The sequence below is a fragment of the Pangasianodon hypophthalmus genome, chromosome 25, assembly GCF_027358585.1.
Source record: "Pangasianodon hypophthalmus isolate fPanHyp1 chromosome 25, fPanHyp1.pri, whole genome shotgun sequence".
Taxonomy (NCBI): Eukaryota; Metazoa; Chordata; class Actinopteri; order Siluriformes; family Pangasiidae; genus Pangasianodon; species Pangasianodon hypophthalmus.
Window position 1 is genome coordinate 2,868,141 of NC_069734.1, and position 19,012 is coordinate 2,887,152.

The 19,012-nt window shown below is 36.9% G+C and overlaps 1 protein-coding gene across 1 annotated transcript in view; it reads left to right on the forward strand.

Moving 5' to 3' along the window:
* The first annotated feature begins 10,210 nt into the window (after positions 1 to 10,210).
* Positions 10,211 to 19,012, forward strand: part of cilp (cartilage intermediate layer protein, nucleotide pyrophosphohydrolase) — a 37,376-nt gene continuing 28,574 nt past the window's right edge. Inside the window, exon 1 of the mRNA XM_026937555.3 lies at positions 10,211 to 10,354. The gene's annotated coding sequence lies outside the window, so the exon portion shown is untranslated. The remainder of the gene's footprint in view (positions 10,355 to 19,012) is intronic.

Genomic DNA, 19,012 nt, shown 5'->3' on the forward strand with positions numbered 1-19,012 from the left:
ACCGACATCCATGAAATTTAAAGCATCTGATTCAGTAAACAGTAAAATCATCAAGAAAACACAGTTTGACTGATTTAACTAGTGCTGATGGAAAAAGAGAATAAAGAAAAGAAAAGAAACAGAAGAAAAATGTAAACATGATGTGAAAATAGAGCACATCAAAAAGAAAGCTCAGGTTTAGCTCTGATCATATTACACGGTTTAGTATGTAATCAAATAAGGACATATGGGTGCACAGCATGCTGCATTAATTAAACCTCAGGACGCTGGCGCTCTCTCTCTCTCTCTCCCTCTCTCTGTCTGTCTCTCTCCCTCTCTCTGTCTGTCTCTCTCCCTCTCTCTGTCTGTCTCTCTCCCTCTCTCTGTCTGTCTCTCTCCCTCTCTCTCTGTTTGTCTCTCTCTGTCTGTCTCTCTCCCTCTCTCTGTCTGTCTCTCTCCCTCTCTCTGTCTGTCTCTCTCCCCCTCTCTGTCTGTCTCTCTCCCCCTCTCTGTCTGTCTCTCTCTGTCTGTCTCTCTCCCTCTCTCTGTCTGTCTCTCTCCCTCTCTCTCTGTCTGTCTCTCTCCCTCTCTCTCTGTTTGTCTCTCTCTGTCTGTCTCTCTCTCTCTCTATGTCTCTTTCTGTCTCTCTTTCTGTCTGTCTCTCTCCCTCTGTGTCTCTTCTTTATGTCTGTCTCTCTCTCCCTCTCCTTCTCTCTCTGTCTCTCTCTCTCCCTCTCCCTCTCCCTCTCTCCCTCTCCCTCTCCCTCTCCCTCTCCCTCTCTCTCCATCTCTCTCTCTCTCTCTCTCTCGCTTTTTCTGTCTCTCTATCTGTATCTCTCTCCCTCTCTTTCTGTCTCTCTCTCTCTCTCTCTCTCTCTCTCTCTCTCTCTCTCTTACAAGGTGAAGGATCAGTAGTCAGATAAATTTGTGTAGATGTTAAATAGCGCTTCCACTTTAGGTTGATTAGTGAGTCACTTGGATTTAACACTGGCTCTCGGGATTGCAAGATGACGACGATGACGATGACGATGATGATGATGATGACGATGACGATGATGAGCTGGATATGGACTGGTCAAAGCTGAGCCTTCTGCTGGATTTTTGCATATAAAATAATAAAAAACAGCTGAACGATACACAAGGAATGAAATCTCTAAACAAGTAAGTCATTTTTTATATATATAAACTTGCAGTTATTTTACAGCAAAAAAAAAAACACCCTTTAATTTCTTCATTCTTAATTTTATTTTAGATCAAAATATTTTTCATGCAGGGGTTGATACAATAACTAAATCAAGTCCTAGCTGAAATCCTTCTTTCAGTCACTGATGTTTTTTTTTACTCTTGGTCTGGTCTTTCTGCTCTTTCCTGATTTTACACGCTGTAGCTTCCCAACAATCCCAACAATACAGTGCAAAATAACATTCTGAACAGGAAGTCATTTTTTTTACTAAATTGTAAATTTGAAAATAAATATTTACCCATGCTTTTATGCTGTTGGACATTGCTAGCCGTTGCATTGTGTGATTTTTTTTTCCCCCAAACAAATGATTACTAGCTGTTTGTCTGCTGAATGAATCATTATGAGGCAATCTCAGAACATGGTGACAAACCTGTCCAAACAATATTTTGACTTTTTATTATTGTGTATGTTTTGTGTACCGCTTTAGAGCCTTTTTTGCCAACATTTAAAGAAAAATCTTATTCACTTTAATGTCACAAGATGAACATAAGTATGAGGTCTATCAAATATGTCAATTAGCAGGTTAAAATACATTTTTAATAATATAAAGCATTTTAAAAAAAGAATCTTTGTCCTTGTGTTTCATATCATTGGCATTTCGAAATCACAAAAAGTTATGGATAAGTGCTCCCAAGGTCAAAGTTCAGAAGAAAGAGCGGCCATTTTAACCAGCACCAGGTGAGTTTTTCTTCCATGCTCTATAAATTATTAATTTACATGTAAGCTCTGTTTTATTCTTGTGGATAATTTGGATGTGTCATTGGAGCTGCAGCTTTCAATCATCCTGAAAAAAAAGGATTTAACAGAATAATATTGGTATGATGTGATGTGATGAATGATGTGTGCTTTGAGGTGCTGTTGATGCCGTCTTGGAAACTACATCTTTAATGGGAATTTGTCACTGGTGTAATGGCCTGTGTTTATGACGCCACTGACAGTTAAATGACCCCAGTGACATAAAGTAATAGCACCATGTTAAAGATGAGGAATATTTGGTTATTTGTTCAAAATGAATTTCATTACCTCTCTCTCTCTCTCTCTCTCTCTCTCTCTCTCTCTCTCTCTCTCTCTCTCTCTCTCCTCTCTCTCTCTCTCTCTCTCTCTCTCTCTCTCTCTCTCTCTCTCTGTAAAGGAAAATCCTGTGCACTTTACTCAGTAATCAGCAGAACCCTGTCAGGAGTGCTGAGCAGAACTAGCGTGAAGGCCTGACGTACTGTATGATATACATTTATCACACTTTGTATGGAGGTAAAGACTGCAGTTCCTGTGTGTGTGTGTGTGTGTGTGTGTGTGTGTGTGTGTGTGTGTATTTGTGCGTACCTGCCTGTTTCACACACACACAATCCTTAGAAATATCTCAGAGTCAGTAGCCGTCATCTAAAATTTACCAGGCTTTACAGCAAACACTCTTCTACCGATTAAAGATATTTATGTGGATTTTACAGTAATACAAATTTAAATGCTGAATTATTCTTTAGTTATTTATATCAGTTAATCATATAGCATATCATTCAGGAAATTCACTTCTAGAGGAAACAAAAGGTTAAATCTGGAACCCATAAAAGTTCTTTGGTTGTCTGTCTTGTCAGAAACCCTTTAAAAGTCTAACCATTAATCCCTGAAGAACCTCAAAAGGTTTCCTTTTTCTTACAGTGTGTATTGTTACCATCATATTATTACACCGTTGATTTAATTTTCTATAACAGCATCTGTTTAAATTAATGCACTCGTTCTGTTATGTTATGGTTTCTATAGTAACAGCTCATACACGGAGACAGCAGATGCTCCACGTAAACTAACACTAATAAAAAGGGACTAAAATGTATTTTTGTTTTTATTTAACAAAGTAATAGTTCTTGATATGGTAAAGTTTTCTGTTAGGAGTCATTGATTTAGCAATTATGGAAGGAGTCTCCAGTGTTAGTGCTTCGTAAAAGTCAGAGGAAAAGCTGTAACTTTAAGATTTCAGACACAGGAAAGTCTGAGAGGGAGAGAAAAGAGAAGCTAAGAAGCTCCAACATCACAGCGCAGTAATGAATGTAAGCTGAAGATGAAGAAATGAATGTGGGGGTCTGTGGATTCTTAAGAGAGGAGTCTCTTAATGACAGGTGGGCGTGTAAACAAGAGGTCATGTGACAGAAATCTTCTACCTCTATATTTTACTGCTGTCCCAATTTTAGTAAATTTAGATGAGATACTTGACATCAGGGAAAGAACAAATAAAGAAAAGGGACTGAGAGACAGAAAGATGTAAAAATGGTTGATTAATACGTGTGTGCGTGTGTATGTGTGTGTGTGCTTAAATGTTTTCTGGTTTTGCTCCCCAGATAATCAAATATATATTCACACACACACACACACACACACACACACACACACAGAGAGAGAGAGAGAGAGAGAGAGAGAGAGAAAACAGAGAGAGGAAATTGGCACCCATCATAAAATGATGAAGAAAAGAGCATGTGAATGAATAAATGGATGAATTCATTTCTTTTTATCTGAAAATATAAATAACCTTCATCAAGGTGAAGGCTTTCCACTCTTCTGTGTCATGCTTACAGGTAAAAATCTTCAGAATCTCAAACCTGAATTATTATTTAACCTCCAGATTTATTTAAATGAATTCATGCATTTCCTCTTTTTTTAATAAATCCACAGAGACCATCTACAGGATAAAGGACAACCTTTGAAAACTTCGTCTTTGTATAAATGAAGACACTCGATGCTGGATTTTTTTATTTCAGGAGAAGAGAGAATAAAGAATGAAAGAGAGAGTGAACGATGAAGAGAAAGAGAGCTGAGGCAAACAGATAATAAAGATGTAAGGTGCGGAGGTATTGCACATTGTTTCATCAGCTACACGTGAGCTCTGCGTATGTATGATGTGGAATATAGAAAATCTGTGTTTCCTTCACATGCCTTATTTGTTAGTTAGATTTTTAGAAGAAAAATAAAAAACATGGCCAGTCATTCAAGACAGTTTCACATTATAAACGCAGAGGATCTCACATGATGTGTGATGTAATGAGTGACGGCTGGTAGTGATTAGGGCTGAGTGATACGATGATATAATATCAGTATCGTGATCAATTATATCACAATACACTTTTCTGAGGTATCGCATGATATCTCATGATATCATGGAAAAAATTTTTAATAGCAGTTACATACTCTGATTAGAAGAGTATTTAGTGTTAAATGTTTTGTACTGAACCTTAAAAATGTATTTATTTATTTTTTATTCATTATTAGATTTATTTATTAACATGATTAGATTTCATTTTGCCATTTTCAGTTGAAAGTAATTTAATTTTGGTGAACTATTATTTATTGATTTTTTTAAAATATATATATATATATATATATATATATATATGCATGCGTGAGAGTTTAAAGTAATTTATTTTTGTAGACATAAAAGTTTTTTTTAATGTAACGGTGCTGTTTTGCTGGCAGTTTGTTAGCAAAACTATGTATAGTGATAGATAGTAGTAGTAGTGATATTAGATGTGAGGCTAAAAGCAAATATCTATTAAAAGCTTGACAATGAAACTATAATGTATTATATTACAGAGTCTTATTGATGGCATAATGTGAGGCAAAGTATCACACACACACACTTAAACACACACACTTAAACACACACACTTAAAGGCAGCCAGACAGCTGCGTTGATCATTTCTAATTTTTTTTTTTTAAGTCTTTCAAGTACTGGCTTAATGTTGTGTTTCCTCTGAATACCAAACACGGTAAACAGAAAAGCTGTAGTGCCTTCGTTCACACAAAAATCCCACAAAATTTACAGTTCTGTCATCTGTCCTTTTGTGTAATGTGTACCTTGATTGGCCAGTGTGTGCTCAGTCTATCCACTTTTAGTTTATCTTCTCTTCCAAAGGCATTTTTGGCTACAAAAAAAATTGATGATAGAGTATATAATCTACCTCGTTCATATTCAATACACTGTATTTAATGTGTACTTTCTCAGTCACTGTCACACTGTTACAGATCTGCCCAAATGGAGATCGAGTCTAAGGGGCGTGTCACTCTGTGGGCGTGACACGGCTGTTGCTGATTGGCTGCATGAATCTACAGCGTAGGAGAGAAAGAAATCAGCCCAAGCTTCTCTTCTCGCTTCTTCATAACATTCTGTGTGTTTTTCTTACAAAAATCCAATATAACCCACCATATTGGAAAACATTTGTTACAGCTAACAAATTTGATGTGGATGTCAGAAAAGAAATGTTATTTTTTTTTGTAAATCTTGGACAGACAAGCAGATTAACCCTGCTAGATCATTTATACCAGCCAAAAGGTTCAAAATCATCATCTATCCTTTAAAAAGTTTGAAGGTCTGTGTGAAGGTCATGCCAGAGTTTAAAGCATCCATTTTGCTCGATAGATTTCTCAGGAGATCTCGACACAGCAAGGCAACAGAGTTCAACTGTTGATCCCCAGATCAATAAAGAACCTTTAAAAACTTCTTCTCACCCCCAAGATGTGCACATGGACTCTGACTCGCCTCATCAAGGCTGCAGTGTATTTCCCATCAGCAGGGGTCAGACAGTGTGCATTATCTGAACGGATTATATCTCAGCAGCTCATTCTGGTCTTTATGAATGCTAGCAGGTTCATGGCTTTAACCTTCTGTCGTGTTTTTAACCTTCAGCGCCTGTGGTGGTGCACTTTGCTTGAACCAAGAGTCACGTCTGACTCATGCTGAGCGACCAGAGATACCGAAAACAAGCAGCGGTCAAAACAAAGAGCAGCCCAAAAGACTATATCACCATCTGCTGGACAACTGTGTTACATACCCACTACACTCATATTGTGTCATGACAATAGTAGTGTGTGTGTGTGTATGTTGAGATTTGAGATTTTTTTTTTTTTTTGAGTAAATGAATGCCTGACCAAGCCATGATCTTGTTCTCTCACCATCAAAACATAATAAAGTGTTACATGTTTAATGTAGCAGTACATACACCAGAGCAGATATCATGCTGCACTGTTTATCTTTACAGATTATTGTACTCTAATCACATTTTAAAACTCCTGAAATCACACTGGAGTTCTGGCTTATTCTCTTCCTCATCGAAGTGTAGTTTAGTGGTATAATTCTTGCGATGCTAATTTAGTTAGAGGTGTTACTTAGGTTCCTGCTGCGAGAAATCACTGTGTTTTGCTATTATAGGAAAATAATCAACGAAGAGGTGGTGTGATGAAGTAGAATTACTCTTACACCTGTGAAGTTTGATTATTTTCCTATAACAGCACATCCCAAAGTGATTTATTCCTCTTATACTACAGCATTTTGCTGTAGTATAAGAGGAATAAATATATTTAATATATATATATTTAAATATAGGGTTAATATATATATATTTTTTATGTACTGAAGAACAACATAAAGTGTTTATAGTTACATTTAATGTTTTGGAACATCTGCAAAAAAATGCTAGTTCTTGTTATCACATACGTTACAGCAGCTATAAACAGTCTCATTTCCTCAAGTGCCTCTTGTTTTTTTTTCTTTCTCTTGACGTTAATATGACAAAAAACACAGCTTGTCATGTGACAGAGAAACTGAAACTCCTCTGTTCTGAATACTTAAATGCACAGCTTTACCCCTGTGTGTTACAAAGCACTGACACTGGAGACTCCTTCCATAAATGTTAAATAAACCGCATCTTATGAAAACTAGAAAACCTCCACCATACAAGTTTCTGTGAATGAGCTGTTAATACAGGAAGCTACAGATGGTATATTTATGGCCGTCTTGGATGATCTTTAAGGTCTCTTCAAGTCAAAACAAAACAAATCAAGCATGGCGTTTGCTTTTTTTTTTTTTTTAGAAAAGTTCTTTGGAGGAACAATTTATCTGAATGTTTAGAGAACCTGGAAGTCTTACTAAAGTGAGCTCAGCCCAGAAAGTGTCATAACATCCTTATTAACAGACAACTCAACATTTGATCCAGCAAATAATTCACACTCCTGAATCCTGAATTTCTTATTAGGCATAATTTAACCATCAGCACTTTAGATGCCAAACAGGATGAAACTGAATTTCATGGATTTTCAGATAAACACATTTCCTGGCCACCAAACAATGCTCAGATTTCCACAGAAGCTGTTGACTTCCTAGAAATCGAATAAACCCATCCATCACCTGCCACACTCAATCCTGCCGGGGCGTTCCATCACGCTGTGAGATGGTGGAACAGGTCTTTGGCCTCAGGTGCCACACGTTCCCTTTGTACTTGCCGTATGATTGATGATCATTGTGAGCCACGTCTGTGTACACTTCATCTCTCGATCAGGTTTCAGAATGCTGTTTTTTTTTCCTTTTCTGCCATTTCTTTGTTTTTTTTTCCTTTTTTGTAGCCAGGAGCAATGATAAACAGTGTGGAGGGTTTTGCATGCAGGAGTGTCTTGGGATGGAACCTGAGCTTCTTCCTCAGAGGGTCTGAACCTACAGAATCTCTCGAGGTACAAACATGAGCCGTTCTTTAATCATTTAAATATTCATGCATTGCTGGATGGATGGATGGACGGATGGATGGATGGATGGACGGATGGATGGATGGATGGAGTTTATTGATCCCCAGTGGGAAATTTGGTTACTAGGGCAGCCGACAAACACAGGACATAAACACACAGAGTATATACACCTGATTACACACAGTGCAATCACACAAGCAAGACAAAGTGCAGAAACATGTCAACTGAAACATTTACAGTGTGTGTGTGTGTGTGTGTGTGTGTTTGGGGGGGTTTGGGAGGAACTAGCAGAAACAATGGAAGCACATTTATGCCACGCAAGAAGAAGAATTCCCTTCAGCATCTCATTATTACAAATAAACATTTTGTTATTTTAAGAAAATACTACAAGACAAGCGCCTTTTAATGTTTACTTTTATTAATGAGATGCTTTTCTCATAATAACAAAATGTTTTGTTTTAGTAACAAGATGACTTTCTTGTAATGATCCAATGTTTTCTTGTAGTAACGAGATGCTTTTCTTATAATAATGAAATGTTTTATTATAGCAATAAGAGGCTTTTTTTTGTAATAATGAAATAAAAAAATGAGTTGCAGGTCCTCTGTTGCCCCCGTTGAAGGATTTTTTTTTCCTTCAATCCTATTGTGCCTTATTCAGATATTATTCACTTCACTTGTAGATGAAAATGTACCTTATTTTATGTTCACTGTAGTTATTTATTTATTTTAAATTTAACAATATTGTATATCAGTGGTGAAAAGGAAAAGGGAAAAAAGGGAAAAACCTGTCAAACTGGGAATATAAGAGGACTTAGCCTGAGGATCATCTGGCCCTTCCTCCATCCTTATCTCTTAATGATGGATGGATCAATGTCTCACATACACACACACACATACACACACACACACATACACACACACTTCCATCTCCTGTCTCTCCTATATAACCCTCATCAAACACCTTCCTGAGGAACAAGACACCGTGCCAATCAATTCACCTCCTGCCCTCTGTTTCAAGGATTTGGACTCGTATCAAAGCCAGGAAAAAAGCTCTCTTTCTTACATAAATTCTCACATACACACTCTCACACTCTCTCATGTGGTGCTTTTGCACAGTATTTTGACATTTCTTCAGTCGCACTTCATCAAGTAGCATCCGGTGCAAATTGAGCTATTCATTGTCATCATCAGAGAGCAGTAAAAAAAATTTCAGCTCGCTTTAAATATTAAAAAATAGTTTACACCTAAACAAGTCAGTTCATTTACCTTTCCTTCTGTAAATTGTAAATTGCCCAAGCGCTCCGTCTTCCTCTTATCAATAAATCAATCTGAAAGATCCAAACTGTACACATGCATCTGTTATTGATCTTCCAAAACTAAATAACTGAACGATGGTTTGTGTTGTTTTTGTCTAAAATGTTGCTTTAGCTGCTCTTTTTCTATTTGGTTGTCTTTGGCCCTGAACATTGAGAAAGCAGAGAGTGAATCATTAGCATCCATGCGTCCATGGCACCCGAGCGAGAGAGGCCTCCATCCCCAACGATTATCCATCATGATTAGTCGATCGTTGCTGCCTGATTGATCATGGTCCAGGGAACATGAGCCTGTCAGGGAAATCAATCCACCTCCACTCTGAATTGACCCAATTCTGATGCCTGGATCTGCTGAGTTGCTAAAACAGTAACAAGATCAATTAGAAAAATGAGAATGAAAGTGTGACAAACACAATGGAGGAAAGTGGCAGGTATTAATAATGTGCTTTAGTGAATAGTAAGTGAGAAGTTAAGTCATGTAGGTGCATTAAAAATTCACAGGCCATGTTTTACAGAAACACCAGAGAGAGAGAGAGAGAGAGAGAGAGAGAGAGAGAGAGAAAAGCAAACCTCACAGATTGGGGACGCAAAATAAATAAATAAATAAATAATTAAATAAAAATAAATAAATTAAAGCTTACCTTCGCATGCGATTAAATATACACACACACACACACACACACACACACACACACATATATATATATATATATATATATATATATATATATATATATATATATATATATTCTGACAACTATAGACTTTCCTGAAATGTTTCTCTTTTGCATAAAGTTACAGCATTTTAAAATCTGGTTAAACATGAAAAGTGAGCCTTACGAATCATATATCATATCATATCATATGTCATGTGGAAGCCTGATTTTTACGCAACTAATTAAAACTAATCTGACAAATAAATATAATATCTAAATATATAATGTCTTAAAAATGTATCAGCATAATCGTAGCATGTTAATTTCAGCTTCTGCCAACAATATCAAATTTACACAATAAAATCTATAATTGTGGAATTTAAAAGCTAATCTGGGGAAACGCACATTTCACCCAATAGGATGCGTCTGATTTGATCACGTGATTAGGAAGCAGCTAATTGGCCGTCCAATTACACCTCATTGCTTTGATTGTTGGTAATTGTTTGTAGCAGCATTAGCAGAGGCCTCATTTTCACAACTAAACCTGATTAAACAGTGTGTGAGGGGCAGCAGAGCTCAGCAAAGGTTAAATGGGTGCGTCAGAGGCCTGAGTTTGGAAGTAAAGAACATCATGGAGGATTTTGTGGGGAGGAAAACGCATTAAATGAGTGAGTCATGTGACTTTGCTGTTGTTTGAAAATGGCCGCCGCGCTTGTGTTTATATACAGAGCTGTGATTTTGAACAAACAGTGCAGTGGTGTAAAGTGGTGCTCTCTCTCTCTCTCTCTCTCTTTCTCTCTCTGTCTCTGTGTGTGTGTGTGTGTGTGTGTGTGTGTGTGTGTGTGTGTATATATAAACTTAGTAGCCATGATTGTTTTCTGCTTTACTAGTGCATTTTAACTATTTACGACTCTTTCCATCTGCGCATGCGCAAACATCTTTCTGAAACACCAGTTTCCACTTTTTCCCTCTTAAACATACAAATGCGATGCAAATCCTGCAATACGAACTTTTATCATTAACACAGAAGGCATATTCCCACTCTGCTTTCTTGAAAAATACATTTAAGATGAATTAATTAAGATTTTTTTAAACTAGCCATTACTTCATATGAAACGTTTGTGTTCTGTACAATGAGTACTGTCTCCTGTTTTATGTAATTACAGCATATTCAGACCAGCAGGTTATCCAGTTTCTATAAACAAATGCTTTCGTGCTCATCTATAAACATCATTTTAGTTGGAATATACTGGAAAATACTGGAGATCAGGCATAAGGGTAAGCTTTTATTTAATTAGTTTTGCATACTCGTACTAGATAAGAGTAGAAACCTGGACGGTAAGAAAAGAAAGAAGGAAGGAAGGAAGGAAGGAGATGATGTGGATACTGTGTGGAGTAAGAGACCGAATAAAGGAGAGTATGAGTGTGTGAAGGAAGTGTGTGATGGATGACAGCACGGCAGCCGTGGGCAGCAATTGGTCAACAAGAATGGACTGAAAGGACAAATTCAATCAGAAGACTGTAAGTGGGTGATTCCAGGAGCCCGCGGACCAAATGGAGGAGTGGGAGGACTCATTTTCCAGATAACAGAGTACCGCTGGCACGGATCAATGCCGTCTCAACACTGACCAGACGAAAGTGATGTACACACTGCTCTTCTGTGCAGGTTCACACTCTTCCTCTTAGGCGTCTCACGGGAAAACTGTTCATTATAGTCATCGCTCAGAGCACCGCAGAGGGTTCATGGTGTTAATAGTATAGTACCAGCGCATCACACACTATACACACTTCCTGTTATAGAGCTAGTCTCAACATCCATCAGCAGCAAGTACAGACGTGAACCGAGTCTAATATGGCAGATGCTCTATATAAACAGATTTGGAAAACGTATAAGCATTGCTATGTTAAAGTTTTTATGAGGAGGTGTTTGTTTAACATTTATGGAAGGAGTCTTGTACCAGTCAGTTAATGCTGCGACGTTTTCCGGCACTGGAAAGTCTTCAGTCTCTGCGTTTTGTGGTGTCTCAGTAATATGGCATGGTTTATTAATTTCAGGAGAGAGAAAGAAAAAAGACAGTCTTAGAGAATGGGTTTATAGCTGATGTAATGTAAGTGAGAACAGGAACTGGTTTTTTTTAGATGTTCCACAGCATTAAAGGTAACTATAAAAGGATTAAAAAAAGGGCAACCTGATGTTCTTTGCTAAAGGTATCAGAGGAATAATACACCTCAAGTTGTGCTGTTATGGGAACATAATCAACTTTGTGGTTGTAACTGTAACTCCGCTTCATCACATCACCCTGTCATTGATTATTTTCTGGATTAGCTTCTGGAAAATTGACATTGGTTTCACAATGGTTATATCAAAACACAAAACACTTGCGTGCACACAGGGAAATATAAATCATTCATAGAACATGAAGTAGCTTCAATCTCCTGTTGTAATGAGCAAACAGACAGACCTAAATACCTTATCTAAAATTAACAATTGATCACGGTGATAACACTCATTGCTAAAATACTCCTTTTAGCTTTAGGTTCCCTATATCACCTCCTAGAGAGAAGCTTGTGGAATTCAATCCAGATAGGATGGGACGGATCTCTTAAACCCTGCTGAGCATTGTGCTTGTTAAAAACCTCATTCGTCTCAGAAAGCTGCCTCTGTGCGTTTCTCTGTCATTTTAACAATCCTGAATGTTTTTTTTTTTTTTTCCTGTTCTTTACCCCAAAAAAATACAAAGTGGAAATGTTATAAATTAAAATGTTGATTCTGTATTACATGTCTGAAGTGTATATAACATTTAAAGACACCAAGTGTTGGCTGAAGCACTGTACAATGAAAATCAAGCAATGAAATAAATCAGTAAATAAATAAAACAATAAAAAGTGTTACAAACAACAAGACAAAACAGAAGACTCCGTCTCTCTTCCCCTGGTGTCACTTATACATATGCCACATATCGCACCTTAAGTGTTTTCTTCTTTTGAAAAAAAGTTTTTTTGTTTTTTTTTTCTTCTCCTTCTTCTTCTTCTTCTTCTTCTTCTTGTATAAAGAAAGAGTGATTTGTTCCATAATCTTGGCACTGCGACAGAAAAAGCGCCGGTCCCCCTGAAACCTCACTCCAGTCTGCGAAATGTTCCTGCATTTCTAATAATGTTGTGTGGGTTTGATAAGTGAGACAGCAGGTATCTCGATTTCCTCATAACACCACTCAGCATGTCCTCCTACACACCTCTTATCACTTCATCACCCACATCCATCTTTCCACACACTCGCTGTATATTAATAATAACACACTTAGTGGAAATCTCATGGTGTTTTGACTGATACCGTACACACGACACGCTATTCACAGCCTCTTACATCGCTTCTTAGAGTGAAGGTGCTATAACTCAGCCCACACATCATGCGTCGAATCAGAAGACCCGTGTCGTTTTTCACCCCAGGGCTTCCCGAGTAGTGTGGTTTAAGCCCTGCTTGGCATTTCTTTGACTTCTTTGACTCGGTGACTTTGCGTTTGCTTACGCAGATTTTCCAGAACTAGGAAATCATTTTTCAAGAATGTCTCAGTGGTGGCTGTTGCATAATGGAATGACTCGCAGCCAATGACATCCTTAACATCTTTTTTTCCTTGGGAGTTTTATTTTTTAATTTTTTAATTAATTTTTTTCCTGATTAGCATTATTAACACATTCCCATTCTTCATTTAAGCACTGAAACTGCTGTTCAGAGGACCAAACCAGAAAGAGTGGTTGTGCAGTGAATACTGAGTATTTCATGAGTATTGCATGATTTGAAGAGTTATTAATTTAAACCATTATGTTGTGTTTTGTAAATGCTGTAAAAAAAAAAAAAAAAAAATTAACTGAATTTTACAGTTAATTGGGTGGTAGAAGTGGTTGAGTCAGGGTAAGCTAGCTGCGCTAGTTGTGGTGGCTCAGTCAGTAAGGCTCTGAGTTACGGATCAAAAGGTCGTGTGTTCAGAACTACCATGGTTGGGTCACTGAGCAACACTCTTAACCTTCAGCTCCGTTGTATCCTGCATGTTGTTTAAAAGCATCACTCAAATGAGAAAACATACTGGATTGTGTGTTTATACTATATCAGATTTTACAGTACTTTACTGTAAATGTGTTTACACTTGTTTATTGTCTTACCGTACTTTACTGGCAACCCTGTTTTCGTTACATTACTGTAAAATGTACTGTAAATATTTTACACTGTAGCATTAAATTCATTCATACGTACTACTGGAATTTTTGTGGCACCAAATTTGGAAATGTCTAGAGCTTGTATGAGAGTTTACACCAATTGTGTTGTGAGGTAAGGTTGTGTTCCTCTGATGTTCTGAAAAATACATCTGCAGATATCTGGGGGTTGATATGCTGTGATTCGATGATGGGAATAACTTTTCCAAAATCGCACTGGGATTCTTAGGTGTGTGTAAAATGGACTGAGATTGAGGCATCCAGCATTTATGGGTGTTTTTCTCTGAGTGGTAGATCAGATCTGTTTTGTTGAGGTTTTGTGAGACTTCATCCAAGAAGAGATGTTAGAAAGATGGGTTTAGTTGGGAGGTGGATGGAGGAAGGTGGTGTATCGTCAGCACGGCAGTGGTACCGGATGCTGTATAATAATGCTGGAGGTCTCCTGTAGTGAATCTGTGAAATGATGAAACTGCCAGTGTTTTCTCGACCATTATTAAGCAGACGTATTTGTAGCTGATTCATCATCTTTGTTTGTTTGCCATCATTTTTATTGCTGATGACTGGATACCTGGTGTTCAGGATGTCCTACAAACCGCCTGAGTAGCTGTTCGAGATGTGAATACTACATAACATTTTTTTATTGGGCTTAAATTAAACATCTGGCTCTCGAATGTTAATTCCTGATGCTCTGGACACAGTGTGTGTTCTAGTGAGAGGTTTAAACGCAGGACAGTACCTCAGTCTGATTAGGGAGGAGGGAAAAAAAAAAAAAAAGGATGAGACAAATCTAAGCTTTAATGATGTAATTATCCAGACTGGGAATGGGACATTCAGAGCCCTAAATGGAAAGTTTAGGGCTCTGAATTAAATAAATAAATGAATTATTTATTTTCGCGCCTGTTTTGTGTGAGGCGATTACTTATTCAGTGCTTTGGAGACTCCCTCGCCTCATTGGAGCTGTCATGAATCATGACTCGTAGCGCTATTGGAGTAAAGAGAATATCTGCGTGCAGCCTTACTAAAGTCCAAAATCAATGACGCTGAATCCTGTCTGAGGAGCCATAACCAGAAGTGATTTGATTCCGACCTTGTCCTGATGCTGCAGGCTGACTGTGAAAGGTGCCATTACTTTTTCTACCTCTTGGGCTTTCATGACCTTTAAATCCCAGGCGTCTCAGCCTTTAGGCTTTATGAGGTTTTAATACAGTGCTGTTTCACTTTGAATTTATTGGGCAAGCTGCACATTTGTGGACCTTCTCAGTGTTATGGTCTCAGTGTCAGGCAGGTTTCTGGGTGGAAATGGTTTTATTTTTTTTCTGACTGATCTCGACTTTGACCCAAGTAGCACGTTATACAGTACCAGACTGAATAGCATGTCAGTAATGGTGTAATGATTTGAGGTAATATTTAGTACAATAGTATGTGTCTTTTTTTTTTTTTGGTCTGGAAATTCATTTTGTCACGTCATTGCAGGACAACAGTGACCTCTAGCAATAAATATTGTGAACTGTGCTGGGAGCAAAATGCTAATTTTTAGTTTATTTATTTATTATTATTTTTTTTTAATACGGTTTTATATCACCTCTCCATTAACCTCAAGATCAAATTAACAATTAACACTTAATCCACATTTCTGTTTCCCCAAAAATGATCATAAGACAAAAAGGAAATTCAGTGTTGAGCAAAAACAGAATCCAGCTGCCATTTGTAAGATCCATCACGGGATGTTTTTAGACTCAGTCTCCGTTACAGGACAGGAATAGTCATCAGCTGAACCGAGATTCTACTTCCTGTGAAAACATGTAACATGATTTCTTTTGCAGCGTGATCTTGCAGAGAAATTAAAGAGGAAAAAACACTGAAACAGGACTGAAAAGTATCACACTTTTTCCTCGTAGGTTTGCACCACTAAGAATTAGAATTGAATTAATCATTTATTTAAATTAGATAAAAATAACTTTTAGTTTGAGTTGATTTGTTACATCACTTAATTTTAAACAAGACTCAACAGACTGTTCACTAAAACCTTCAAGGTCAAAATCCTGACATTGAATTCATTTTAATTGTCCATGATAACACATTTTTCTTTTAAAAAAAAAAAAAAAAAAAAGTGAAAGATCAGTCCTTAGAGATATTTTTCAAATAGATCTATTGAAGAAATTTTGTAATTCATCTAATATATGTATGATGGTGTTTCAGAAATATAAGCCACTTCAGCTGCAGGACTGAAATTAATCCCTAACTGCAATGTTAATTTTACTTTAAATGAATAAGGCAAAAGTGAAATTACATTAGTCATTCTTTACTGTGACACGATAAACTGAATTAATGTTATTTAAATGATTTAAAATTTGGTGCAAGTTGATTAATAGAACGTTTAGTTAATCTGGTCCACCTTTGGCAACTTCCTAAAATCCAGCTTGCATTTGTCAGATGGCTTTTTGGGAGTTTTTTTTTTTTTTTTCAATTCAACTGCCTCCATTACAAGTAAGGAATAAAACATGACAGGGTGTGCTGTTCAAGAAAAATAATCAACGACAGAAGGGTATAATGAAGCAGAGTTACTGTTACCACCCCAAAGTGTTTTATTCCTCTCATACCACAGCAATGTGCCCGTGAGTAATATTATTGATTTATTTATTAAAGAACAAGTCATACTTTTTATCCATTTATAGTTACATTTAATGTTGTGGATTGTCTGCAAAAAAATTAGTTCCCAATATCACTTGCATTGTAGCAGCTAAAAGCTGTCGTTCCTTCAACAATCTCTTTCTCTCTCTCTCTTTCTCTTGAAGTTAATAAGACACACAACAAATGTGGCTTGTCATGTTACCAAGAAACGGCAAAGTGTAAACTCCTCTGTCCTGAAGATGTCAGAAGACTTAGTCATAGCTTTACCTCCGACTGTTACAAAGCCCTGACACTGGAGACTCCTTCCATAACTGTTAAATAAACAGCTCCTTACAGAATAAATCTTTTTTTTTTTTTTTTTTTTTTTTAAATCCATTTATGTGGAGCGTCTGCAGTACACGTCCCTGTGAATGAGCGGTTACTATAGAAACAATAACGTATTAGAACAAGTGCATTAATATAAACCTGCACTACTGTCAGAGCTGCTGTTATAGAAAATTAATGAACACCTTCTGGCCAATCACAGTCCACAATTCAATCAGTGATGCCAACGAATGAGAGAGAGGTTAGATTAGAGAGAAAAACCTTCAGTAAGAAGGGCTGAAAAGTATCACTTGGAGATATCCTTGTGTTTAACTGCTGGCTGATTTTACAGTGCCACTGGAATATGAATCATTTTTACTCGTATATATAAAATATATGATGCAATTTTGTTTCACAGCTTCCTCTTTCCTGTAACTGTGGCACTCAGTACAAGGCCTGTCTTGTATTTCCTCATAAAATCACACAATAAATAGAACAGTCCAGAAACAGGCGTAATGATCATGACGGGGCTCTCAATAAAACTTTCTTCCTAAACGTCTGTTCCTGGTCGGATTCTGGCTCGGGATTTTCTTAGTTTTTTGTGTGTTGTACTGTTCTGTAGGAGCTGAGATGCATGAAATGTGTGCACACACTGGGACCAGAGAGAGGAGAGACGTCTCTGAGGCCTTAATGCTTTAACCAGAGTGTGTGTGTGTGTGTGTGTGTGTGTGGGGAATGTTATAAAGACCCTCTTCCTGCATGCTTTGCAGTGTGGAATGATTTTAATCATAAAAGAAAAAAAGATTTTAGACCTTTTTTGGTCAGATTTGAAATTTGATTAGCATAAACATCAGATAAAAGTACAGAACATTAGCTTTAATGTCTGTGATTAAACTGCAGAAAGCTTTGTAAGAGCTCACTGTGCTGTTTAAAACTACAGGAGTTGATCTACAGGGTAGAAAGTACCAATAAAAAAAAAAAAAAAAAAAAAAAGCTTGACAGAACCCTTAGAGGTTCTATGTAGAAGCCCACAACAGAAAAGAGGTGTAAGTAGAGTCCCTTTAGAAAGTTAAAACTGTGAACCCGTTTGTGAACTATTGAGGAAACTATAGATGAGGAATCTATAAATTGGGGAAATTGCTTTCACCTAAATCTAGAACCCTTTCTCAGGAAAAAGACATGATACAATCATCCTGTTGTGCTGAATATCAGCACAGTACTGATTCAGCACAACTGCATGACTGCGAGTGTGACGCTGCTTAATTAGTAAAGTTTTATATAATAGTTATTAGAGTGGGCTGGTTTGCAGATTGTTTCTTGCAGTTGTTGAAGTCCACTTTACACTAAACCAAAAGGCACATCGAGACAGAGCTTAATCTACAGGTTACATCTAGAACATTACATCTAGAACATCACAACAAATTGAAACTACATCTAGTTTAAATTTAAAGCCTTTCTAAAGAAAACAGTGGTTAAACTCTAAAACCAGCTTAATCTAAAGCTTAAATCTAGAACCTCTTTTTACACTTTAACCTTTATCTTTATATCTAGAACCCTTTCTAAAGAAACAGCAGTTAACCTGTGAAACCAGCTTAATCTAAAGATTAAATCTAAAACCTCCTTATAAAGATAAATGTTACATTTTAAATCTAGACGCCCTCTCTAAGAATAAAGGGCGTAATTTAGAGGTAACTCTTGAACCCTTTCTAAAATTACTTTAATCTAAAGGTTATATCTAGAACCCTTTCTAAAGGTAAAATGCTTAAACTAAAGGTTAAATATAGAACCCTTTCTTAAAGATAAAGGTGTTTAAAGGCTGACTCTGGAAGCTATTGGTTTTGTAAAGATAAAGATGTAAATCTGAAGGTAAAATCTAGAACCTTTTAATGGGTAAAGACGTTAAACCCTATAAAGGCTAAACTTTCAGTCTAGAATCCATTCTAAGGATAAAGAGATTAATCTAAACGCAAACCTAGAACCCTATCTAAAGATAGAGATTAGCCTCTTTAACCTTAGAAATTGTTCTAAATTTAACCTAAAGTTACTGCTATCTTTAGAAGTGGTACTACACTTAACCATTTTACCCTTAGAAAGGGCTCTAGATTTACCTTTAACCTTTAGCTTTATAAAATGGTTCTAGATTCAGCCTTCAGATCTAGCGCTATCTTTACATGTAAGTTCTA